The sequence below is a fragment of the Rhinolophus hipposideros genome (assembly GCF_964194185.1).
Source record: "Rhinolophus hipposideros genome assembly, chromosome: 15".
Classification (NCBI taxonomy): Eukaryota; Metazoa; Chordata; class Mammalia; order Chiroptera; family Rhinolophidae; genus Rhinolophus; species Rhinolophus hipposideros.
In genome coordinates, this window is record NC_138061.1 from 6,088,441 (window position 1) to 6,114,697 (window position 26,257).

Genomic DNA, 26,257 nt, shown 5'->3' on the forward strand with positions numbered 1-26,257 from the left:
GCAAGAACTTCTCTAGGCTGCCGGTATAATCTTCCGGAAGAGCAATCTGACCCCCGTAGGTACGGGACTTTCCCAGGTGCCCAGAGGGGCGGGAAGCTGTGTCTCCTGGGTGCCTGCTCTCCTGTGAGACTTGGAGACCCGCTCTTGCTTGCAGGACGGGTGCCACAGCACAGACCCCCAGCACGCGGTCCTTCAGCCTGCTGGAACGTGCCACCCGTGGCTCCTGGTCGACTTGGACAGTCCGTCCTATGTTTTACCTCCTCCTCAATGCCTGCTCAGCAGGGATCCCTTAGGTTGCTGACCGTGCAGGCCCACTCAAGCCCTAGTGCGTGGAAATTGAGTCCTGATGGACTTTCCTGAAACCTTGAGCTTGATGAAAGGGTTTTGGTCGCTTTGGCAAAGGTGTGTCCATCTGGTCTTCTGCGTGTTGGTGGCGGTGGGTAAATAGGCTCTTTCTCTTCTCCTGAGTTGGGTTTGGGCCTAATGAGGTGGGGAGAGAGGCGTCTTACTCCTGCATTAGTTTAGCAGGCATTGGCTGGGCACCTGCTGAGTGTCCCTCCTGGAGCCAGGCACTGGACTCCCTTAGATGATTTAACCCTCAGCACAGTCTGTGGCTGAGGGATTAGCTCCATCTATTGCTGGAAACACTGCCACTCTGGAGAATGACTCGCCCCAGGTGAAAGGGACAGAGGGACTCCCGCTCGTTCAGGCTGGTGGCCTCGTGTGGCCATACAGGTCTGCACACCATGCTTCCTCTCTATCCAGTGCCTGCCCCACTGCAAAGGAGGCGCAGTTCCTGCTCTGAGCAGGGTGCGTCTCCCAGGGGCAGCCCCTGGCGATGACTGACTGGGCACTGTGCTGCTACTCCCAGGGGGGGCTTGAGTGGCCATGTGGCAGAGCCTGCTGGGTGGGCCCGCAGGCTCCTGGAGAGCAGGGCCTGCCGTGGGCCTTTCTGTGTCCCGGCAGTCGACCAGTGCCCTGGGTAGAGGAGATGGTGGCCCCTGTGGGTCCTAGTGCTGCTGCTTGTTGGTCCTACCCCCTGGGGAGGCCAGCACCGCTCTCAGCTGCCCTTTGGATGAAGTGCCCTGACGGACAAGGCCCAGCTGGGAGAGGCCTCGTCCACGCCTGGAATTCCCCTTGCTCTGGCATTCCCGTTGGCCAGGCGCCTGGGAGCGGAGGGAGGTTCCATCTGCTGGCTGCAAGTGGCCTCTGCCTGTTTGGAGGTGGAAAGACAGCGTCCTCTGTAGCCGGCCACCTCCACGCTCTGGGTGAGGAGAGCGGCCAGGGGCCAGGGGTGTCTGTGGTTGTGAGACTCCAGGGGGGGTGTGGAAGGCAGGGGGTGCCCTCTGGCAGGGTCCTGGGGCCGGCCCGGCAAGCACCCCTCCCGTGTGAAGGCCACTGCATTCCCCAGATGGCAGGTGGTGGGCACACTGCTGCCCACTGGCTGCACCTCATTTGCTGTATGACCCTCTTGGCCTTGGGTTTCTCATCTTGCTGGCCCTGGCTCCCAGTGTTTTTAGGAGGACTGGTTAAGGGTCGGTGTGAGAACCCCCGTGAAAGGTGTGGTGCCATGAGGAAAGACGTGAGGTAGGAGACGCAGGTCTGACCCGATGGCAGACATGTTGCCGTGAGGTCCGGGCAGGCTGCGTGCTGACAAGGGGAGAACTTTGGGCAGAGTGTAGGTGCCACCCAGTCTGCACCATTGAAGGCAAGCATAGCAGTAAGTTCTGAAATCAGAGCCGGGGTTCAAATCCCACGTCTGCCTCTTGCTGACCACTTGCCCTTGGGCGGGTGACAGTCTCCTGGCCTGGACTCTGGCCATGCTGACAGCACCCAGCCCATGGTTTGGGGCACGGGGTGAAACACCATGGGTGGGACACTTTGCGTCCAGCGAACATTAGTGAGCGTCTCGTGCAGCCTGGGGCAGCAGCGTGTGCTGCTGGGAGGACAAGGGTGATTGTCCTTGTGGCCCCAGTGGGCAGCAGGACGAAGGACAGAGCTAGAAGGGACGTAAGTCTGAGCTGGGCTCGGCGAGGTGTGTCAGACTGGCACAGATAGAGCCTTCCCCAACCTAGCATTCCCGGTTCTCAGATGACTTAGGAGTTTTTTTTTGGAGGAAGACGGGAAAGCATGTGTTACAATTCAGTTTGCAATGTGTCTCTCCACAAAAGTTAAGACTGCTGAAATCTTTTAAGCTTTCTCTTTAGGAAACAAAATCTCTGTTTACCAAAAGTGATTTAATTTGGTCCTAAACATAGAGAATAAAATGCAGGTTAAGTGGCATGAAGCGGCCTCAAAATGTTGGCTGTGCTCTCACCAACTTGTGTGAGTGAATCTCCGGGCGCCTCAGTGGCCGCACACCTGTCTGGACCGCCAGTGGGAGGTCCATTTACTACCTTTGCGGATTCCTTGCAGCTGATGTCTTCATTTGCTTCCACCCTGGTAGGCTGCCGTTCACTGCAGTCCGCGTTCTCTTGGTGCAGGTTCTGTGGTTGCAACTGGGGCGTTCGCCCCCAGCCTGGCCGCCTCTCGCTGCTCCCTGGGGTGTGAGTCCAGCTGCCTCTGGACCCCTCTGCCACCTGAACGTGACCAGCGGTCTTTCCAGGAGCAGGAGCTCATCAAAGCTTTTGAAAGGGGCCCTTGACCTCTGGGATGACAGAGAGAGGGGCCTGTAGCCTCCCTAGGGGTCGCCGGGCTTCTCTTGGCGCAGCCCGATGAGGTGTGAGAACTCAGTATCATTGCCAAGTTCTGGCAGGGGCCCCGACTCCGGCTGCAGCAGCCCCCTCCCTTTGGAGGCTGGCACAGGTGCTTGGGGCTGATCTTAGAGAGCCCCCTGCAGAGGAGCCACCAAGGTAGCTGGGCTTGGGTGGCCTCGATACAGACCCTCTTCTTGGACATCATGAAGCTTTGACTGAGGGGCTGTCTGAGGGGGTAAGCAGCGCACCTGGCTGCCTCCGGTCTCTGGATGGGACAGCACTCACCTGCCGTGTCCTCTCTGCCTCTTCAGATATGGCCCTGTTTCTGTGACGACCACAGGACACTCCGCCTGCTGGTGGTCCCCAGGCACAATTCAGTTCAGTCAGTGTCCAGTAAACACCTCCTGTGTGTGTCAGCCCAGGAAGTCCCCGTCTGTAAGGAGCACACAGGCTTGTGTCAGGGACAGACTGCAGTTGTTTTTATTCTGTTCCTACTGTGTGCCCGGCCCCGGGTAATGAAGGTAGCAGAGGTATTGGGCCCAGGGTACTGGTGAGACCGCAGCTCTATGGGGGGAGGCACAGGAGGGTCAGTCCCACTGAGCCGAAGGGGAAGGAAGAGCAGGCTTCCTGAATCTCGGAGAGTGAGTGGCAGTTTAGACAGGTGAGGAACGGGGAGGAGGAGGTGATCCCTCCCAGAGAGTGGCGTGTGCAGCATGACACCACCTCTGGGGGACTTGGGGACTTCAGCTGGCTGAAGAGGTTGATGGGCTGGGAGCTAAGCTGGTCGTGGTCAGATGGCAGTGGGTTCAAGGGTAGGAGCCTGGACTTAAGCCAGAGGCTAGGGAACCCCATGCTGATGCTGCAGTTTTGAAGGCGCAGCTTTTGGGGAGCGGCAGTGCAGAGCAGGGTTGGAGTGGACGACGGGGAGACCACAGACTGACCTAGGGTAGAGGCGACACACCAGGGCAGGGCGAGGGCTGCAGAGGGTAGCAGCTGGTCGGTCAGCATTTGAATACTGCTGAGGAAGCAGGAGGAGAAGAGCAGAACAGGCCTCTCCAGCCGTCCTCTCCAGGGGCCACCTTCTGGGGAAACCGCCTAGCGGCCTAGTCATTCTGACCTTGGAGTCACCTCCTTGGAGGGCTACTTCCCGACACACGGAATTTTCATCAAGTGCCATCTACTTGGCCAGAGGGATGTTGGTCTTTGTTTATTTTCAGTCGAAGCTCTTGCTTTCAGGGGGGGCACTTGGGATTCCCAAGAACTTCCAGCGTTTCTTGCCTGTGCTTGCACTGGGACTAAAGAATCAAAATGAACAAAACTTTTTGGCATCGCATGAGTTGAAAAAAGTCCGATTCCGTGTAAAACCACCTTTTTTCCCCCCTTAAAGGAAAAAACGAGTAACCATGTTGGTCTGATTGGAAAGGCGCTCCGGTGCCCTTTGGGCTCTGTCATAGCGTGTTCTCACCAGGTTCTCAAAGGGCGGGGCAGTTGCTGACACAAACACGCGAGAATGTTCTGCCCGGGTCACCTGACGCCTGGCGCTCCTGTGGCCTCCTCGCCCTCAGATGCCAGCCCAGATTCCAGGCCCTGTGGACTGTGGCATGTGGCTTGGGTCCAGTGAAGGAGAATTCGGGGAAATAATGAACCTGCGAGGAGGGGCAGTTCAGCAGCCCATCTCGTTGGGTGTCTTTTGTGAGACCTGTAGGGTTTTGCTCGTCAGCGTGTAGTCTTGAGTAGAGAAGTAAGTTAACTGCGAAATATGGCCCTAATTTAGTCAGTAAACCTCCCTGCCCAGGGAGCTTAGCAAATGCCCCCACCTATTAGAAAGAAAAATACGAGAGGGATCGGGCCTAGCGGAGGCTGAATGGGCCAAAAGGTGAGTTGGAAACGAGTGGAAAAGCGACATGCCAGGAATAGAGGCCAGGGCTGTGTAGGGTCCACCCTGGGCTGCTGAGGCATGCGGAGGTCCCTAGGTGAATGGGTTCTCACTTGCCATAAAAAAGTACAAATCAGTTTTTAAATTTTTGTGAGGTTCAGGCATGTCCCTTGAGTGTTGCAGAAGAGACTCCAGGACGTCACTGCTCTGGCTGTGGCACAGCCCCTCTGCTCTGCCGAGTAAGAGCATGGCCAGCATGGTGTGGGCTGTGTGTACCTGGGAGCCCCTGGGCCTGGTAGCTTCCCGTGCGGCCTGGAACCCGTGTGGAAATGCCTGGCCCAGTTTTACTCCTGTGACTGAGCAGCCAGCTCCTGCCCTGTTTCTAGTTGGATTCCTGGGGTCTCAGGCAGACCAGGTGATGTTCCTCGTGGAAGGGAGTGAGTGGCCAGCCCCCAGGTGCTCTTGGACAAGGGTCTAATTTTCAGCCCCTAGCTGTGGCACAGAGAGGGCACTTGCTCCCTGTCAGGCTGCCCATCTCTGATTTGGCCTCCACTCAGGTCAAAACCTCTGGTTGCCGCCCTGGGTGGGAGCCTTCATCCTGAGCGGAGGAAGAGACAAGCTGTGTTCAGTTCATATTTGAGCTGAGCCTGCTCGCGTGAAGATTGTGCAGCTCGGTTAGGAACTGCAGAGAGCATGGATTTGTGGCCCCCATCACAGGGTGGAGTAGTGTTTTCAGTTTCAGAGGATGTGTGGGGACTCAGTGCCGCTCTTCACGTGGGTCCCAGCGCCCGCGCCTCATCGAACCCCGCCTGCTCGTGAGCGTGTCCCCCTGGTGTGCTGGTGGTTGACTGCCTGAGACGGCCATCGTCTGTGGTCTGTGGGGCTGGCAGGGGCTCCAGAATGGTGGACAGAACAGGAACCAGGAGAGCACACACCTGAGAGCCCTCAAGAAACTGTCTGCTTTGTTTTTCTTCGTGATTTCCTTTGCAGAGGAGCGAGCCTCTTCCGGTACGAGCTAGTACAAATGAGCCCAGACGGTCGCAGGATCTTGGGTAGGGCTGGTATCAGTTGGGACAACTGAGGAAGAGAGACTAGGGCGCGGAACCAGGAAACGGGAACCCTGGGTTCCGGCCCTGCCACTTTGTTGGATTTGACTTTGAACGAGGCACTTAACGTCTCTGTAGACTGGCACTAATGAGTAGTGCCTGCTTCCCAGGATAGGGAGGGGTAAATGGGATACTCTAACTCAGTTCCCCCACGTGTACTTCTGCAGTGCCCACTCTGTGCTGGCGTCATACTGCGGTGTGTTACAGGCTTCCCATTTAGTTCTTATCACCACCTTAAGGTGTGGGTACGACGGTTGTTCCCTTTCTATAGATGAGAAAACGGAGGTTCAGGAAGAGAAAGACGCCCGAGGTCATCCAGCTGGTGGGCAGCAGTCCTGGGATTTGGACTGCCAGTTCTGTGCTCTGCATCAGGGGTTGGCAGACGAAGCTCACAGGCCAAATCTGGCCCACTGCTTGTTTTTGTAAATAAAGTTTTGTTGGCACACGGCCATGTCCATTTGTGTACCTACGTGCTACAACAGCAGAGCCGAGCAGGGGTGACAGAGACCACGTGTCCTGCAACACCCAGCCCTGTACAGAAAAGATGTCCCCACTCCTCCGTGTGGATGCTCAGAGGATACGCCACACATGTGCTGGCCAGTGTGATAGCCTCTAGCCACAGGTAACTCCTTACATTTTTTCCAGCTTTTCTGAGGTATAATTGACAAACAAATTAATCATAAGATTTTTAAATTGAAACTTCAGTTCTTCAGCCACGTGTCACGTACTCAGTAGCTACGTGAGGCTATTCACTGTTATGTCGGACAGAACAGAGATAAAGCATCGCCATCATCAGAGAAGTCCCTCTGAGCAGGAGTGCGCTAGACTGTCTCCCAGCGCGTGGAGATCCGGAGTGTAGAGGAGGCATTCCAGGAAGGAAAGGAACTGGATTTTCCTGGCCCCAAAACAGGCCTGAGAATGGATACATTGACTCAGAGGTGATGGTGGAGACATGTGCGAGTGACAGAGGGAGCCTAGGCCTGGAGGGGACAGGCTGCCCCCCCGGGCCTCTGTATGACCATGGGCAAGCCCTCAAACAGCCCAGGCCACAGCCTCCATCTGCAAGGGGCCGGTGAGGACCCCACCCAGCCCTGCCACTCTCTTGCCTGGCACCCCAGCTCCTGGCTCCCTGGGCCCGTAGCCTCATCAGCTCTGCTGTGCCGAGCACTCCCCCACCCCACCCCTGTGTGTGTTTGCTCACTGGGCCCTGTGGAAATCACAGAAATCCTCATCTTCCAGTATTCAGATCATGCTCTTTGTGGACCATCTGGACCCAATGGGTTATACACCACTGTGACCATTGTTCTGCCATGCTGGGCTGGGAACATTTTGTTGTGATGAAATGGCCAGGTTTTCCACGGGCAACAGATAAGGAACTACTTTAAATCATTCAGAATGGTGGCTGCCGTGTAGCGTGAGGAAGGAAAATGAGTTCAGGTCCCTCAGCTACTAGCGAACATCGCGTGGCTTTCTCCTTAAAATGCCATCAGCTGTAGCACTGACGCAGTCTGTTGACGAGCCTGGAGCTGGGCTGCGCTGTAGCTCCTGTCTTGCTTGGTTCAGATATTCTCTGAATAGGAAGCTCTTTGGCAGCTGATTGGGGCAGTCACTTTGAGGTATGAAGGCAAAATGGGTTTGAATTCCGTTCACTGGACTTGGCCCTAATGCCTCAGTGTTGGCATCGTCTCCCCCACGTTGGAGCACGCCAATGGAGGAAAGCTGCGCGGTTCTTTACCGCTAGGCTGCCCCGGTCCAGGCCTAGCTGCCCTGGGGTCTCTAGTGAGACGCTGTGTGTTGTCAGGGGTCTGGCCACTCCTGCTCTTGGGAACGGCCAAGCCTGTCCCTGTTGGGTTTACATGGGTACAGTCTGCATGAGTCTCCCTAGCTTAGACAAGTGTCCAACACTCTACAGTCAGGACAAACACATTTATAAAATGCAGAAATAAGAAACCGTCTGTCCCAAAGCCTGGCTCTGCTCAGCGCCCGGAATGATCCCCGGTCACGGACTGCGCTGGGGGGGCCTCTCCAGTTACCTTCCCATCACGACCTACGGGCACAGGGGTAGGTGGTTCTGTGGGTTGACATTTAAGAAAACCCACTTCATGGCACTTTCCTTTTGAATGTGTTGTGGTACAAAAGTCTTCGTTTGTCCTGGACTGTTTTGAAATAAAAGGCAGGAAACCCCCCTCTCATTTCTATATCTTGCATAGAAGTCATCAAAACAGAATCCTGTGTTCTGTGCAGGAGTGGTGATTGAGGAAGCAGCTGTTCTGTCCGTGGTGACCCGACTGAAGCCAGCCATCTGTAGGCGGCAGGGATCCAGAATCATCTGTTCCATCTGCTGGCTTTACTTGCATTTGTTGAAAGTATTTGGTGAGGAAACGCTTTCCTTCCCCAAGCCCACGTTGTGGGAGAGGCCAGAAGGGAGCTCTCCTGTGGAGGGCAGGGCAGGGCAGACCCCAGACCCCCCCAGCTCCCATGATGCTGCTGCTTGCCCCACAGGATGGATGCCAGGCAGAGAATGGAAGCAGGTCAGCTGCCTCTCCAAGTATGTGCGTGGGAAGGCTGCCGGGGGCTGGGAGCTTCAGGGCAGTGCTCTGGTGTGCTCAGGATTTCAGACATTCTGTGCCTTCTAGTCATTTTGAGCCCTTCAGCGAACTCAGAGTGAGTCAGGAGTGATGCAAATGGATCTGCATGACTGGGGCGCTGAGGCCCAGTGAGCCCACACCACGTTCAGACCAAGATGGAGACGCAGTTCACGCAGGCCCGTTCCGAGTTCTGAATAGTCAGCCTCCTTCAGGCCAGAGCATGCACACGTGTCGTCTGGGGGCCAGATGTGGTCCTCACACATGAGTGGTTTGGCTTCCATGATGCTTTACGAATTTTGCATTTCTGGACAAGGTTTAAAAATTAGGAGATTGTATAAAGAAGTATGGATTTTCAGCGGCTCTTGACAAGTCAGAAGGTCGTTAATATTATCTCGGGCCTTCTCTCCCACATACCCGCAGTGTTAGCCACAGCTGAGCGGCTGTCCCGTCTGTGGGGCGTGCTCTCTGTGCGTCAGCACTGTTCCCCACCCGCACGCTCGCTCACTCTTGTTCCCTGCTTGGCTCTGGAAGGCATTTGAGTTTGAGATCCCTGGAGTGGACGAGACATTCAGAAGGCAGATTCAGATTTTCTGGCTCCCGATTATTTGGCACAGGGTGAGCCGTGGCAAATGGCAGTTCCTAGTGGGGACACACAGGGCTCCAGGCCCTGCCCTCCATCGTCCTGCAGTGGTTGTTCCACTTGCAGGTAAACTGTGACAGGTAAACTGGTGCTCAGAGAAGGGGAGGTGCTGCATTCATATCGGTGGCGTATTCACGCTGCCGCAGCCGCGGATGCAGGCATGGCTCTTGGGAGAATGGCACTGCAGACGAGCCCGTGGCTCTTGAAAGCCAGTCTCAGCCAAGTGCCCCGGGGACCCTTTTGGTCTCCCCCACTCGCCCCCATAAAGTCACTCAGCTGCTTCACTCAGTTTAAGCTTCTTAGGCCAAAAGTGCCTCCGTGATTTTAACAGATGGCTACAGGATTTTTTAAAAACAAAGATTTGATCTTTAAATTATTTTGACAGGCAGTCTAGCTGCCATGTATCAAGCAGATAACTTCTGTTGGTGATAGAAAGAGAAAAATTTCTTAGGGTAAATGAAAACATGCTTCTCAGGGTTTTTTAGCTTATTCTTCTTGACAGAGACTCAGTGAAGCTCGTGGAAGTAAAGAAAAGATTCTCCAAATGGCCATTTGTAGCCTTCCAAGAACTGAGTTTTCCTCTTCAGATTCCCCCAGGTATTTAATATTAGTTACCCCTTTACCTTTTTCCCTGCATTTTTTCCTCCTTTTGGGGCAGATGTTCTGAAAACATTTTCTTTTCTTCTGATTCTCACACACATTTCACTACATGCTCAACCTTTGGGCTTCTTAATGTTGTGGATTGTTTGCTGAATTTGAGAAATGTGGGCCTTGGGTCCCATTGCCTGAATGCCCTTCCTGCCTTCCGTGACTTGCAGCAGAAACATGGCGTCCTCATCTGCTCCCTCCTGCCGGTCAGTCTGTTCCATGCCTGGGGGGTTTGTCCAGCCCCTGATTCTGCAGGGTCAAGACCCTTGAGAAGGAGCCCAAAGGCCCTGACCGTGCCCGAGTTCTTCTTAAGTGCATTCAAGCACTAGGTCAGCTTTATCTACAGCCCCAGGTCCTGGCCCAGAGGAAGTGCTGGGGGCAGGGCCTGGGCCTCCCACCCCTTACCCACCTTGTGGCCTTTGGCAAGAGACTCAACCGTGATAGACCCCAGTTTTTTCATCCTCAAAATTGTCCTCCCAAATACCAGGGATCTAGATACCAAATCCACTCAAACGTCAGTTTTCAGACTTTCGGGAGGGTTTGTTGAAACACCGATTGCCGGACCCCGCTCCTAGAGTTTCTAATTCAGTCAATCTGGGGTGGGGACTGAAACTGCATTTCTAACAAGCTCCCAGGGGAGACGGCTGTCGCTGGTCCAGGGACACACTTTGAGAACCACGGCAGTAAAGTCACATTGTTGAAGCAGGTGCCCAGGGCTCCCGTGTGTATCCCAGCAGGGGTGTGGGGTGTCCTGTCCTGTACAGGTCCCAGCTAGCAACTGGAATGCCTGCCCTGCTTCTGAGCCTGACCTCCCTTTTTACTTTCCCACTGTGCAGAGGGACACACTTACGAAACTTTGCATCTTATTTTCTGGGAAACTTGACCCTAGATTTCCAAATATGTTTGGTTTTCCAGTTGCTGTGGACTGAATGTTTGTCCCCCAAAATTTGTATGTTGAGACCTCATGCCCAAGGCAGTGGTATTAGGAGGTGGGGCCTTTGGGAGGTGGTTAGGGCATGAGGGTGGAGCCCCCCTCCTGAAAGGGAGCTGTGCTTTTATAAAAGAGACCCCAGGGAGAGCCTTTGCCCTTCCAACACGTGAGGACATTGTGAAAGGATGACGGTCAGTGAGGAAGGGCTCCCACCCGACACCAAGCCTTTGGGCTCCATGATCTTGGACTTCCCAGCCTCCAGAATTGTGAGAAATAAATGTTTGTTGTTTGTGAGCCCCCTGGTTTAGAGTATTTTGTTATGGCAGCCCGAGCAGCCTAAGACACCAACGGTTTTTCTGGAAATTCTTTGTCTTCAGACTGTCATTGCAGTAGTTGGAGAAACAGTTATTTCCTACCTTTAGGTAATTATTTCTCTTACAGCGTGCAACCCACTGACCACCCTGGCCCCCCTTCTCCCTTCTTTAGCTGGACCCTGGATGCCAAAGGAGGCAGCGTTGGTGATGTTGAGTTTTGGTTTCCCATCTAGGTTGATTTTACCCATTTTCCACACAAATTGGGTTAAGCTAACAATTGACGTGGAGATTCTGGGTCACCCTGGTGCACCCTGCCAGGCAGCTGTGTGTCCACTCCTGACGCTTGTGCTCTCCAGATGCTTTCCAAGACTCCCCAGGTGGCAGTCCTCAGGCTGAGTGCCCTTTGTCTCAGGTGCCCTGAAACCAGTGTCCCCTTGCAGTGGTAGAAACTGGGACACCCAGCGATGCTCGGAACCACCTCCTCTGTTTATTCTTTCTCTTACCCAATGACAGATGAGCCTAGGCTGGGCTTCTGGAGGTGAAAGAGACCTTGTTACAGCTGGGGAAACGGAGGCCCAGAGCCAGGAAGTGATGTGCTTGAGTTTAAATGGAGTCAGCCCGTGGTTGGACAGATCTGAGGTGTCAGTGGTTGTTGACTGCCCAGAAAAGATTGATTTCATCTCGCCTTTTCCATTGTGCAGAGTGAGTCTGAATTTGCTTGTCTCCTGTCTTTCGCTTAAGATGGAATAGCTCGGGGGTGATGGTCAGTCGCCCACATTGCTGAGCTTGGAAGTTTTGTTTTGTAAAGGAGTTTCCCCCGCTCCACTCCCGCTCCTTGAAAACTAGGGTATAATAAAGCAGTCATGGGTTTGAATGAAGCGTTTCTGTGGCTTTTCCGACTCCTTCCTCATTGCCCCAGTCCTCGGCGGTCCCCAGGCCGAGGCCCTGGCAGCTGAAGCATGTTGGCCCTTGTGCTTTTGTGCTTTCATAGCCATGCAAACACGTGGGGAGCGCGTGCTCAGCACATGCCTTGATCACATATTTGTAACTCGGGAGTCCGGGACGATCGTGACATTCTCGTGTGGGGCTGTACATGACCACTCCTCCTTCCCAAGAGAGAACACAATTATTGTATTGTCTGTTGGCATTCTGACTTGGCTGCGTGGGTCAGAGCAGGGCTGTTGGTATACTGGGAGACAGAAATAACTGTTTTGAGGTTTTGTACCTTTCTGCTGCCATTTTATTGAAACAGGGAGCTTTGGGTTACCTGTTAGGATCCCCTAGGTCACTGACTTTGTTCAGCTAAGTGAACCACCAGCCTGTGCCCCTCATGGGGCTCATTTGCGTGGTGGTCTTGCTGGCAGCGGGAGAGTGGGATGGGTCTGGCAGGGGGACCCCTGAGAGCTGGAGGAACAGAGTGAGGTGGAGGCTGGACAGGAGGTGGGGAAGTGGGTGGCCTGAGGCCGCTCTGTGTGCAGAGCCCCCACCCTCTGGGGCCTTGGGAGGGTGCTGGCCTCAGCCGAGCATGTGCCCTTTTGGGCAGCAGAAGCCAGCTTGCTGGATGTCGGATGTGTTACTTCCTGGTTTTCTCTTAGGAGGCCCTCCCCCTGTCTCTGGCTGTTGAACTCCTGCCTGTCCATTAAGGCCCGACACTTATGCCACCTCCCCTAGGACATCTCCCCAGATCTTTACCTCCTGATTTGGGATTACAGTTCACTCCTCTGTCCAGTGGCATTCGTCACATTCTGGCACTTTCTATGCCATGTGCCATGCTTGCTGGGACACTTGGTGGTCAGGGTGAACTTGGTTGGGTACATCACCTTCCCCCCTCAGTGCCTGGCACAGCCAACCTGGCAGCACTGGGCTTGGGACGGGACTTTGATACCAGGAGGTAGGAATGACAGAAGAGCAGCGGGCGCAGGGTGTGCACGGGGTTTGCAGGTTCGACTGCCGTCCCCTAGAGAACACCCTTTGTTTAGGAGCACAGTGGCACACACACAGCTGACTTTTCTCGGGCCCTCGACCCTCCGTGTCCACCATGCAGCTCTCAGGACCTTGGGGCCCCTTGTTCCGGGGGGACGCTGGCCCAGGCGGGTGCTGCAGACACCGGGCTTCCTGGAAGTGCTGCCTCCCAGCAGGCCCTGAGTGCAGCCAGGCTCTTTCTCCTAAAAGCAGAACATGGAAAACAGCCTTAGGGAAGGAGCTGGGCTGAGGTTTTCCCAGGATCTGGTGTGAGGAGGGCCGCCTGTGGAGGTTCTGATGAGTGCTGCAGGCATCCAGGGGCGTGAGCGTCATCAGATACGGGCTTTTGTGCCCACCACCGATCCTGTGGAACCCAGACAGCTTCGAGGCTGGCCCCTCTGTGGACCAGGAGGTGCAGTGCTTCAAATTAGTGTTAGTAACATGAGTGTGACAGCTGTGGGGACCCCACAAGCAAGAAAAGCTTCAGTAGCTTTTGGCACCAGGGGAGTCAAGACCTGACTTAAAGTGGCGAATGTGTCTTTTGGTTCAGCAGACGTTTGTGCTGCAGTTAAAGCAGCAGTTTGTGCCAGCCCCTGGGGATTCGGGGGAACAGGGTTGGGTTGGTGCCCTCCAGAAGCTCACAGTCCATGGGGAGAAACACACAACGCTAATGCATTTCAGGCTTCTGTGATTCTTGCTCAGCGGTGTGGGCAAGGCCTTCCTGGAGGAGGCAACCCCTGAGCAGAGTCTAAGAGGTGAGTAGCCTGGCTGGAGGCTGAGGAGGCTGAGCCGGGAGGAGGGGGAGCAGAGAGGAAGGGACCAGCGTGAGCAAAGGTCTGGAGGCGTGGGATGGTATGGGGCGTTTGAGGAACTACAGGCGGGGGGGTGGGGGGGGGAGAGAGAGAGAGAGAGAGGGAATTAATTTTTAAAGAACAGGCAATATATGCACATGGTACAAACTCATCAGTGAAAAGCATGTGTCTCCCCGTCCCTGTCCCACCGTCTGGAAGAACCCCTGTTGCCATTTTCTTGTTTGTCCTCCCAGAGATATTCCAGTCATGTGCAAGCATATGCAAATATATATACCCACATATATGTAATTTTGATTTTTTTAAAAAAAATTATTTTTTTTGCATAGGTCAGACCTTAAATTTCAGAACGTACAAAATGGTATTCTTTGAAGCGTCTCCTCTCACTTCTCTTCTCAGCCACCTACTTCCCGTCCCAGAAGACCACTGATGTTTCTTTTGTATCCTTCCAGAGACTTCAATATTGCTATTACAATTATTTATGTAGTTTTTACCCAGTGGTAAAAAGCTGACTGTGTCCACTGCCCTGGTCTTCACTTTTTCATACCACCCTAGACTGAAAGGTGGTTTTCTGTTGGTACGTATGGAGCTCTCAGCCTTCTGCAAGGCTGCATTTTGTCCTTTGCGTAGACGTCTGGGCACTTATGTATCCTGTCCCTACCGGAAGGCACTTAGGTTGCTTCCCATGTTGGCTGTGCCAAAGGTGCATGTTTTTCTACACACAAGCAGGATTGTCATAGGGCAGATTCATTTGGCATTTGGAGCTCCTGCAGTTCAAGGGGAGAGCGATAATGATGGTAGTAGAATGGCGTGGAGGCATTTGCCCACATTATGTTTTGCACTCATCCCTCTAAACCTTGACTTGTTCCTCTTTGTGGAAGGCAAGTGACTTTTAAGTTGGGTCCCACTGAGAGTTTGGGGGAGAAACTTATTGGCAGAAACTGCCACCCATCAGTGAGCCCTCTGTGAAAGGGGACCCACTGTGGGCTTGTGAAGTACGGCTGGCCCAGGGATGCGGTCAGCACTGATCAGAGAGACTGACCAGACACTGACCCTCCGACCACTCACAGTGGCCGGGCAAAGCCAGGTGGGCCGAGAAGCTGCCTGCACAGCTGCCTTGCCAGCCCAGTCTACGGGGACCTCACGGATGGGGATGCCATCTCCAGGCGCTCTGGGCTTTGCACTTCATGAACAGCATCCCGGCTCTAGCGAATGTTTTGTTGAGTTACTAATAATTGAAGTGAGCAAGAGTCTGCCCAGGCAGAGAAACGCCAGGATGTGGGAGGGCCAGACCCACGCCAGCATGGCTTTGCACTCACCCCACAAAGGCTGTCGTGCCAGGGTCCAAACCTTAGAAGACCGAGTTACCGTGCTATTGTTTTCAAAATGTACTCTGCTGCTTATTGCATTTTATTTTACCTTTTTATTTCGCTTGTGCCTCAATCTAATAATTCTCACTTCCTGGGGAGGAGGGCCTGTGGCTTACAGAATTCTATGTCTTCAACCCCTCCCGTCAGCCCTGCAGGCATGGAGTAACCACTGGCCACGGGCTGAATGAATGAACACAGCGCCATCCCATTAGGCAGCCAGGGATGACAGCCTGTTGCTGGCTGTTCACCCAGAGCACCTGAAACTTGGTTTTGGTGCCCAAATGCTGACTTCTGACCAGTACCTGTTAAATTTCATCCATTCTGATCCTGTCCACTTACTCAGTGTGGCATCATTTAAAAAAAAATCTTTATTATTTTTAACTCCAAGGACGTTGACCATCTCTGCCTGCGTCTCCTGGTCGCACTTCTGGTGGAGGAGGCCAGTGTTACCGGTTTTCCATGTGCCTTTTTGTTCTCGTTTGTGTGGCAATCCCTCCAGACGAGGCTCCTGGCCAGGGCGAGGCCCCTCCACACCGTTGTTGGGCTTGAGGCTGGGCCGAGGCCTGGCCATAGAGCTTTGCTGCTGACTTTAGTGCAATGAGCTGCTCAGAGGGAGGCGAGCCTGCGCCCAAACCCGGTTCCCGTGGCTCCACTAGGGAGACAATGACAAATGACATGACAACTACAGCGGCAGCTGGCACGTTTGGCAGTTTGTCAGGCACTTTGGGGTATGTTGTGGACAAACAATGGAGTGAGTCTCTGTTTCTTCTGGGGCCTCGGCCATTTCTGATGAGGATGATGATCTCACCTTGGGAAGTCGGGTTAACTCTGTCAAGGCCTTTGGGGTCTCAGAGCTGTCAGGATGCCCGTGGAAGGCTCTGGAACAGTTCACCAGGGCTTCCAAGGTACCTTTCCTTTAAGCCCGTGAGTCTGGTTGGCCGTGTCATTTCCTCTTCAACCCCCAAGGTCTTTGCTCCTGTCCAGAGTGCTTAGGAGGAAGTGGAGACGGTTGCAGATGAGGTGCCCCTCCCTGTCCTGCCCCCACCGCCTGCCAGAGAGTGAAAGAGCTCAAGACCCAGTGAGCAACGGCTCCCCCACGCTGTTTAGATTCATTCCCTGGCCAGTTCTAAGTAATTCAGAGCAGAATGCCTGGGCTTTGCGTTGAATTAGCACATCAGGGAAGCCTTTCTTACTGGAGCCTCGTGGTCCGTTCAAGAGCCCACAGCCTGGTGCTGTTCAGTCTCCACAGACAGATGGCTGTTGTTACCACGTGGTGGCTTCCCCTCTGTGGTGCCACAGCTAGCCGATGGCCAGTCATCTGAGTGGAGTTTGTCCTGCCCTTTAGAGCCCCCCAGGGGGTACAGGGAGATGCCTTGGACATTTCACTGAGAGGTGCCAGGGAGTGCAGGTGTACCTGTCGTTACGACAGACCTTCCAGGCAGCTGAGTCTCTCCAGAGTTTCGTTTTGGCAGATGACGGCATCCTTGAACGTGTGGTAGAACGTGCTGAGTAAACGGGGTCGTAGGGGGAGGTGGAAGCCTTAATGTAAGTTGGTTAGCCCCACTGATTAATTTCTGCACCAGAGCCCGTAAGAGAGGTTGGCAGATACGACTCAGTGGGATCAGGAGGTGACATCCTGGGTGTGAGCTGAGGTCAGGATGTGACCTCGGAGTAGGTGGCAGATGGGAAACTTGGTGGCTTTCCTGTGCCCGACATTTCTTAAAGAGTTCCTGGGTCATCCCCAGTGTTCCAGTGTGACTCCTGTGATACTGTTGGGAGCCCCCAGCCCCCAGGCCCCTGAGATCAAGAGGTCACTGCCCTCCCTCACGAGTGCCAGCTCCTGAGAGGTTACGTCCCTCCGGTGTGGTGGCGTGGCAGTTCTGTGAGAGCAGCGCTGGGACGGACGTGGCCGGTCTTAGCAGGAATGCTTCTCCCTGCCCTTGGAGCTTATGGAGCCACGCTGGGATGAAAGCCCGGCGTGTATCCTGGGCTAGGGGTGGACCGTGTTGCAGGAGGGAGAAAAGGTAGCTGTCTGTGGGCCCCAGGAGTCCATAAACATTTTGGAAAGGAAGGGGATAGTCCTCATGCAGGATGTGGGAGACGAAGGCGTGAAAACTGGTGAGTGACGAACTTCCTGGCCCTCTAAGAAACTCCTCAATGGAGAACTTTGTTAGTGTCACTGAAAGACACCAAAGTGCCCTGTGTGCTTAAGGACTGAGCTTGGAAAGTGCACTCGTGAAAATACCCCATCTGCATCCTCTAGAGAAGGATGAAAGGGGGGCTGGTTCCGCCTCCCCACCTCCACCCCGACCCTGGCATTACCGGCCCCCCACTTGGCTGTGTGGAAGGTCACAGTTGAGTCTCTTGACGGCAGCGAGTGAGGATTTGGCCTTTGCTGTTGTCCAGTTTCCTGGGGCCTTGAACACTGCAGGTCCGGTTTAGCTCTGACCCCTCTCCTCACAGCTCACCCAACACCTGATCCGTGATGTAGTCTCCCTCTCCCTCGGGGTTCCTGTTTGCATGTCACAGGTGAGGAAACTGAGGCTCAGAGAGAAGAAGTGACCTCGCCAACGGGGCCGAGCTACTCAGCGGCAGAGCCAGGGCCAGAACCCATGTTTCCTGAGTCTTCCATCTTTACACAGGCCACACTGCCTCTTGTTTGGTCTTCCCCATTTTTGTTTTTGTTTAAAAAGATGTTGTTTTTCAGTACCCCTCTTGATTTTTGATAAAATTCGCGGTACTTGTCAATAGGCTTGACTGAAGAGCAGGTCACGGCCGCCTTAGGCTAAGTGGCTTACTGTTTCAGTAGATTATCTCTGGGCTCCGTGCTGTCTCACCGCCCTGTCCTCTGCCCTTCTCTCCCTCGCCCGGTTGGAGGAGGAGGCGGCGGTGTCTAGCTCCGTGCTCACTCAGTAAGTACTGGTTCTCCCTCCCTACCTCCTGGCCTGCATTTCCTTCCTTTTCAGTCTGCTCAGCAAATCCCCGTGCATAGCACACTCTTCTTCCGTGGTGTTTGGTGGTTAAAATGACAGGAACGCGAGCGAGAATTACGGGAGGGCTTGTAGGAAACGCGTCTGTCCATTATTTCTCATTGATAAATGAGCTCCTGACAAGTCATGCATGCAGTTGGCTTCGGTTTCAAGAAACAACATGGGCTGTCTCGTTCCCATGTTCAGATTTGTTTTGGCTGTGGATCTCATGTCCCTGAGTCATGGCATTGCTCCCCCTTCGCTCGAAATGTTGCTGGCTTAAAAAAAACAGAAAATCCTCATGACACTGAGGGTGACTTTGTAAAGTCCCAGAGAACAGAGTCCTCTTTTGGGACAGCAGTTCATTTCACTGTTTTGTTTTTCTCCTCCATCAACAGAGTCTCCTAAGGGAGCCTGAGCCACTTTAGTCAGCCATGGGTATAGGGTGGGTCCCTTTCTAGCCAGGTAATGGGACTGCCAGTCCTTCCCGAAATGTGGGCCCTCGGTGGCCTTTGATTACCTGCAGCACTGGGCCAGGTAATAGGGAAAACACCTCGAGGACATGACTTCCTCTGGGGCTAGGGATGAGGGATGAGTGAGCATGTCAGCTCTAAGGACAGCAGGTGCTTTATTGTCTCAAGGAATGATTGCCCATCCCCCTGCGAGCCTGATGTTAGCCACATGCCAGTTGTGTGGCTTTAGTCAGGTCATTTGGCCTCTCTGAGCCCAGTTTCCTCACCTGTCACATGCAAATGGGAGCCCTGAGTGAGTGTGAGAATTAGTACTGGATCTGAGTATCTGGCAGCCCATCTCTGGAGTGTGGTTTCACAGCATATTTCCTGCACCCAGATAGAAAGCCCTACCTCCTTACCCTTCCACCTGAGGAGGCAGAACAAGGAAAACCTCTTACACATTACAAAGGAAGAAAGTGAGCTTGGAAAGATTACACAGCTCACCCAGGGGCCTCCACCTCCTCCAGGACTAGCTGGGACTGGAAGTGTGGCTTCTGGACTCTTGAGTCCAGTGCTCCTCCCCAGTTTTGCTACTGACTCAGCAGATGGATGTTGAGCAGTTCCTTCCATGGGAGGCTCTGTGCTGAGTGCAGAGGATGATGGAATCAGGTTCATACCCAGACTGCACATGTGAGGGGAGGGCTCTCCACGAACACCCTGGAAGTGGACTTGGAGAGAGGGCAGGGTGGGCTGTAATAGAGGGGCAGCAGGAGGCAGAGGCCCAAGGAGATGGGGGCAGATGGACACAGATTCTGGCTGGTGTAGCAAGAAGCCAGTAGAACTAACCTCCCCCCCCCCAGGCTGGGAGCACCCCAGCTCTCCTGGGAAGCACAGCTGCCCACACATACAGTAAAGGACGGAAAGCCATGATTATGTCCCAGCCCCCCCTTTCCAAAACACCCTCTCGCCTCCCTCCTGCCTGCCTACCTTGGAACCCCTAGTGCTGTGTTTCAACATTAAGTTGCAGAAGACTGACGTGCGGCCTGGGCTGCTTCAGGACGAGCTGTAGAGAGAAGGGGTGTATTGCAAACCTCGCATTTGTTCTTCAGCGTTTGGGCAATTGACCTGAAAAGTCGAATACAGGGTAATGACGATGAAATGTGCAGCTCCTGGAGCAGGAGGGTGAGTGGGGAAGACAAGGACTTTGGAGTTCAGCAGCTATGGCCCGAGTCTTTGTTTTAGCCTTCACAACTGGGTGACCTTGAGCCTGGGCCTCAGAGTGTCCCTCTGTAAAGTGGTGCCCACATATCGGGGTGCTCTAAGGATGCCCTAAGCTTAGGGTGCTGTTACTGTGGCTGTCCTTATTTTACCCATGCTCTGTGTCACCTGTTTTCTTTGGTAAGTACAAACCAAGAAGATACTAAGAAAATGGTGAGCAAAAATGTATTTTTTTCCTGGATAGTGCCTCTCTTGTGTTTTTTCAAATTAGTCATGTTTGGTTGGTGTTAAAAGTATCAACGAAAGCGGTTTTATGTGTGTTTTTCTGACTCTGTATTGAAGGTGGTGAAGGCGCTCCTGTCTTTTATCAATGACTTTTCAGTAGGACCCGAAGACTGGGCCCCTGGGCTGAGGGAGAGTTTAAATGGCCCACTGCAGCCTGGGAAATGCACATTTTGTGGACATGTCCTCTCATTGGCACTCTGGACTCTGTTTCCAATATCAACTCGGTGTGGGAAAGTATGGGCTCTTGATAAAGTTCCTAGGCAGCTTTTAACTTTTATCCTTTACACTCAGATGACTTAGTTATAAAACAGCAAGCAGAAGGCATCCCCAGGCAGATTAAATTCCCGTCTTGGCAGATATGAACTTGACAGCCGACCGCAGGATTCAGCTCCCCTCTCAGCCCTTCTATTGGTTTGTCACAGGATCTGGCAGAAGGCAGCATGACCCACTAAGACATGCACTTCCCCAAATGTTCATAAATTTGCTTCAAGATTCTGCCTGCATATTGCTTTTGTCACACCAGCTGAAGTTACGAGAGTTTAAAAGTGCATGCAGCCTTCCCGAAGACCTTGCAGAATTTCTGTTTTCCTCCCATTTCCTTTGCTTAATGGGAGAGGGAAATGGAAGCTCTGAGAGGAATGACTTGCTCAAGCCATCAGGAAAATCACTGTCAGTGGCCAAGGTCATGTTTAGGTTTTGTTCTGAGTCCTGTGTTTAGGGTGGTAAGATAATCTTCTGCTATAAAACTAACTTGTGCAAACACAGGAGAAAGATACTCAAAGAAGGAAAAGTGTCATTCATTGTCTTGGTAATTTCCAATGTGGTATCAGTATCTTTTTAAGGGATAGCCCTTCAAAAATGCATGACAGAAGCGTTTGATTAAACTCTTTTAATCTACTTAAGAGGGATACAGAACTCTAGGAGTTGCGAAACTTTTTGGCAAATATAAATGCATTTAGCACACACCAGGCAGGGTTCCCTTTTGCCAGAAGCTGAGAGGCTCTGACTACAGTGATAACAGACAGCTGGGTTCAAGGGTCGCAAACGAATGAAGGCACATTGAAGATTGCAGAACAAAAGCAAGAAAATATTATGTTAGGAAAGACGTGTGTGAGACAGCAAAGCTGTCCCCTGTGGTGTCAGAGGGGCCAAGGAGGCAGACCTGGATTCACGTCTTGCCCTCGCCCCTGCTGGCTAGAGGGTCTTGGGCAAATGCTTGCTTTATTTCTATGGAGCCTCGGGCTTCTCATCTGGAAAATGGGAATACTACTAATAGCGATGCCTGTTCATAGGAATGTGAGATCATTAAATGAGAAGAGCCAGCCTGCGCTTGGTGCTCAGGGAGATGGGAGATGGAGACGGAGTGTGCTCTGTGGAGCACGTGGGGGCAGAGGCAGCCATGGTGCTGGCTCCAGGGCCCCTGCTGAGCACGGGCAGTGTCACCTGGTGCCTGCTGACCGGGCTCTGGGCACAGTGCTGGGGAGCTCGGGGCTCTCCTTGGGCAACCACACCTTTGGGGTGAGGGGTGGGCAGGACCTCTGCCACCACATCTACAGCCAGGGAACGTGAGGGCGGCCAGGAAAGTGGGATCACGGGTCAGTGGAAAGCCTGACTTTGCCTTTTGCTCTGTGGATGGAAATCCTGGGGAAGATGAATCACTGAGTAGAGGTTGCTGGGGTCGGAGCCAGAGAGTGTGCCCCCTGAAAAGGCAGGGCATCTGCTGAGGGGAGGCCCTTACCGAACCTCCTCCCATGGACAGTCGGCGCCCGATGTGTGGGGGGCAGGGTGGGAGGCCCTCTGTCTGCCGTGAGCACTGGGCAGGGAGTCTCCGCAGAGAGTGGGAGTGCATGTGGGGACAGGGAGGTGACCACACAAGGTTTAAACTCAGGTCAAGGAGACGGCAGAAGACAGGGCAGGGTGATGTTGACAGAAGTGCCACCCGCAGTGGCTACTTGTTCGTGCCAAGGGGAGTGGGTACCCACGTCTGGGGCCCTCTCTGCCACATTCTCACACACATTTTCTTACCTCAATTGTCCAGCCAGAGCAAAGGTATCATGTCACTCTCATTTCAAAGGTGAGGGCACTGAAATCAAGTGACTTGCTGCAGGTAAAGGCCAGGGCTGCCCAGCCGCTCGCATGCGTCTCATCCCGCCTTCCACGCGGCCTCCTTCATACAGGCAGCGGCAGACTTGTGCGCTTCTTTTAAAAAGAAGGTTTTTTTTTGTATTCGCAAACAGTGCAGTTCATTTTCTTGGTGTTTAGTTTTATGCGTTTTAACAAATGCAGAGATTGAGTGGGCTTTCTTAATTTAAACTTTACATTTTGCGATCATTGTAAATTCACATGTTGTTGTAAACTAATAGAGAAATCCTGGGCCATTTACTCAGTTTCCCCCCAATAATAACTAATATCTTGCCAAACTGTGGCTTAATATCAAAGCAGGAAATTGACACTAATGCATTGAAGACACAGACTGTTTGTGTCACCATGGGGATCCCTCCTGTGGCTTTTTCATAACCACGCCCTCCTCCTTCCCACTCCCATACCCCCATCCTACACCCCCAGCAACCACTAATCTGTTCTTCTTTTCTGTAATTTTGCCATTTCAGCAATGTTGTGTAAATGGCTTCATGCAGTCATTAACCCCTGGGGTGTGGGCTTTGTCACTCAGCACGATTCCTTTTTGATGCTGAGTAGTATTCCGCCCATAGCACAACAGGTTCAACCATTCACCTGCGAAAGGACATCTAGGTGGGTTCCTGGTTTGGGCTGTTTGCACATTCACCTGCAGGTTTTTGTGTGACGAGAGTTGGCATTTCTCTGATGTAAATCCAAGGGGTGCACTTGCTGGGGTTTTGAAGGACGCATTTGGGCTGGAGAGGCAGGTGGGAGGAAGGGGCTGTGCTGCAGGTGGACACTGGTGGGAAGCACAGGCCTGGGAGCTGGTCCCTCTGGGTTCACGTCCAAGCTCCCTCGGGCCCCGGGTGAGTGGCTTCATCTGTCTGTAAAGTGGGGGTAGTTGGACCTATCATGTGGCTGATGGGCATACAGCCCCTGGGGCACAGTAGGTGCTCAGTACATAGAAGCTGCCCTTAACCTTTTCAACGCCTTGATTTCAAGCTTGTTCTCCACAATGTGTCAAAAATCCACAGAAAATACAGTCTTTATATTTTCAGTAAATAAAGATGCTACATTTTATTGCAATAAATGATTACTTTAAAGTATAAAAATTTCTTATTGTTATTCATTCTTGAAAAACATAGAGAGATAGAAAAATATACATCTGCTTTCCTAACCTTCCTTTCTGGAACACTGAGCTCGTGGGGTAAAGTCGAACGCCGCAGTCAGCAGCTTGGAGACCATTCAACTACAGACGAACATCGCAGCGAAAGTGTTAATATGGATTTAGAGAAAGTCCACCGGGCCAGAGCAGGGTCTGTGCCCCAGAGGTGGCCTTGGGAAGCCTTCACTTTGCGATCTGTGGGCTGTGGGGCACCTCCTTTTTACCTTGGGCAGAGCCATGCATCCAGTTGTCCCTTCAAAGCCTAGCCCCTGGCTGCTTCCTGAGACGTCCCTGGCCCTTGTTTTGGACTGGGCTCCAAGTCTCTGCACGGGCACGGCATTCTCTAATGACCTGGCCAGGCCCGTGCCACGGATCAAAGGAATCCCAGAGAATTCCAGATGGTGCCAGGCTCTGCTGGTCTCGTTTGCCTCCCAGGGTCTGAGAATGTGCCAGACCATTTCAGATGTTGCCCTGATTGAGCCCAATTCCTGAAATGTGTATTGAGCTCTTACTGTATCCAAGGCGCTGTGCTAGGTGTCACAAAGGGTTCAGGCAAAATCACTGAACAGATCCCAGCAGCCAACTCCAGCCCCTCCGGGAGCCCTCTGTGGCCTCGTGATTAAGTTTCATCCAGTCTCGCATTCAGAGCCCTTGGTCTGGTTTGAATCTGTCCTTCCACGTACTTGTCCTGCTGCCACCCGCTCTCCACGCAGGTCCCCTATACTCCAGCCACCAGCATGCTCTCTGTGCCCCACACACCGTGGACGGGGCAGGCTGCCGTGCTTTGCTCACACTCTTCCCTCTGCCTGGGTGCCTCTTCCCTTCCTGTTGAAATGTTGCCTATTTCCTTTTTAATCAAAGGGGGTGTCATGTGCACTGAATGAGCCATTCAGACAACACAGCGCCTGCTCCCGCTCCAGAACCACAGGCCCTTCCTCAAGGCAGCCATGCTTAGGGGATGATGCTGCCCTCCTCTCTTGCTGTTTCCACTTGTCAAGTGTATCTTGGAGAGTGTTCATATCTGTACCATTAGAATCGCCTCATTAAAATTGTGGTGAAGGTGACATGGTATTCCTGTACATAACTACACTGTGATTTATGTAGCCTGTCCCGTGTGGGTAGACGGGCATCTGGGTTGTCCCCACTCCCGGGGTCCCCACACGCAGGCCGTGAGTGCTGTGTGTCCTTGGCCCCTTGCAGAGGGGCCTGTTTCCGACTCAGCTCCAGTGCCCCCCTCCTGTCTGCCTTAAGTGGGTGTGGTCCCCGCGCTCACAGCACTCTTTGCGTGAGTCCCAAGGACAGGGATTGTGCTGGACCTTCTTCCCCTTTCCAGAGTCTGCTGTGTTTGCGACCGCCCAGTGTCCAGGTGATCTGGTATTCACCCCCTGCTGCCTCTGTGAGCCCTCGTGTGTGGTGGGGGCTCCAGCCAGACGCCTCTGTCCAGCTGTGTGCTTGCTGCCTGGTGGCTGCATCGGATGGACTGCCGTTTCCATGGCAACAGACTTCACAGCATCATTTTGACTGTGTTACCAGAGGGATGGGCCATAATGCAGCCAGTCCCCTCCCTCGTGATGGAATTTGGCTTTACAAATGTTGATGGAATTTCCATTTTAAGCAGTTTGAGAGGACAGATGCTTGGTGTCCATCGCCGAGAAAGGATGAGGCCCCACAAGCTCCCTCATGAAACGAGGGACAGTAGCTACTGTTTACTGAGCACTTCCTCAGATGAGCTCGGGCTTCTCACCGAGCAGGGGGGCTTGAGCTCTGCTTCCATAGGATACAGTAATCTTCTGAGGCAGGCACTGCTGTCCCTATTTCATAGAGAGGGAAACTGAGGCTCAGAGCAAGTAATGTGGCAAAGGTCACTCAGACAGTATATTTAAGAGCTGGAATCAAGCGCACCCAAGTGTGCTTGCTTGGACCTAGGCCTGTAACCATGAACCCCCCGCCTCCTTAAAGAAAAAGGAAATGGGAGAAGGACAGGTCACCCACCTGGGCCTTGAGCCAACGGCTGGCTGCCCCAGAACAGAACCGAGGTTGCACCCGGAAAGAAGATGGCCGCCATCAGACCTCGCCTTCCTCACTGAGGCAGCACAAAGGGTCCCTTTGAAGCGCCAGTCCACGAGCACCCCTCCGGGCGCTCTCCCACCTGGCGTGCCCCGGCCTGCGCCCAAGCCAAGTGTCCAGGGGCTCGCGGACATTTCTGGCTCAGCTGTCTGGCCAGAGCTTGGAGGAGTGGTCTGAAATTCTTCCCCTGAGCAGATCGCTCTTGCTCAGAACGTGTCGCTTCCAGAGCCGTGTGGTGTTGAGACCGCATCGTCTCCTGGTCACACTGGGAGCCTGCGGACTGCCCTGGCCACCCTCCCCAGCAGCCTGGCCTTGACAATGTATTGATTTTCCTCCTTCCCTTCCCTGCTTTTGCACTTTGGATGAAACTTGTTTCGAAGAACAGTAGAAGGTAATTTTCCTGGGCTTGCCAGCTGGCCCATAATTGAGCAATTTCAATAACACCCACTGTAAAGTCTAATCGAAGTAAACAGGAAAATATGATTTACAATCTGGACAGCAAGTAAATACCAGGGTACGATTAATTTTTACCCCGAGCAGCAGATTCTAAAACCTTTTCCTGCACCGAGCAGTTTGTGTTTCATAATAGATTTTAGGAGCTGCCTTTCTATTTATCACTATTATCATCACTACGCTTTACTTTTTGATGGTAATCTTCAGGTTTCTTGTGTCCGCGTGACTTTCTTTGAAGGTGTAACCGCAGAGTGGGGGGATGAGAAACAGGGATCAGAGAAGTTCATTTGTAAGGGGTGATTTTTCAGACCTGAACTGAAGACTGCTCTCTGCGTTTGCTTGGTGGTACATGGTGGTGGGTCAGGGACAGGTGACAGCTGTGTAGAATGGGGGTCCTGTTATGCTGGGAGGCCATCTGTGGGCAGGCCATGCCTGGGCTGTGACTTTGTTTACCTTATTCTGGGGAAGGGAACAAAGCTATAAAGGCCTCCAGTGTTGTGAATGTGTCATTGTGGAAGAGTAGCACTGCCAAGGATGGGAGTTGCGTGCCTTTAAAGGGACCCTCCTGATTTATCCAGTACCTTCTGTTC

The 26,257-nt window shown here is 53.3% G+C and overlaps 1 protein-coding gene across 2 annotated transcripts in view; it reads left to right on the top strand.

The window, feature by feature from the left end:
• The window catches only part of FAM53B (family with sequence similarity 53 member B), a 112,287-nt gene that overhangs the window by 15,050 nt on the left and 70,980 nt on the right, over positions 1–26,257 (top strand). The gene's annotated exons all lie outside the window — the stretch shown is intronic.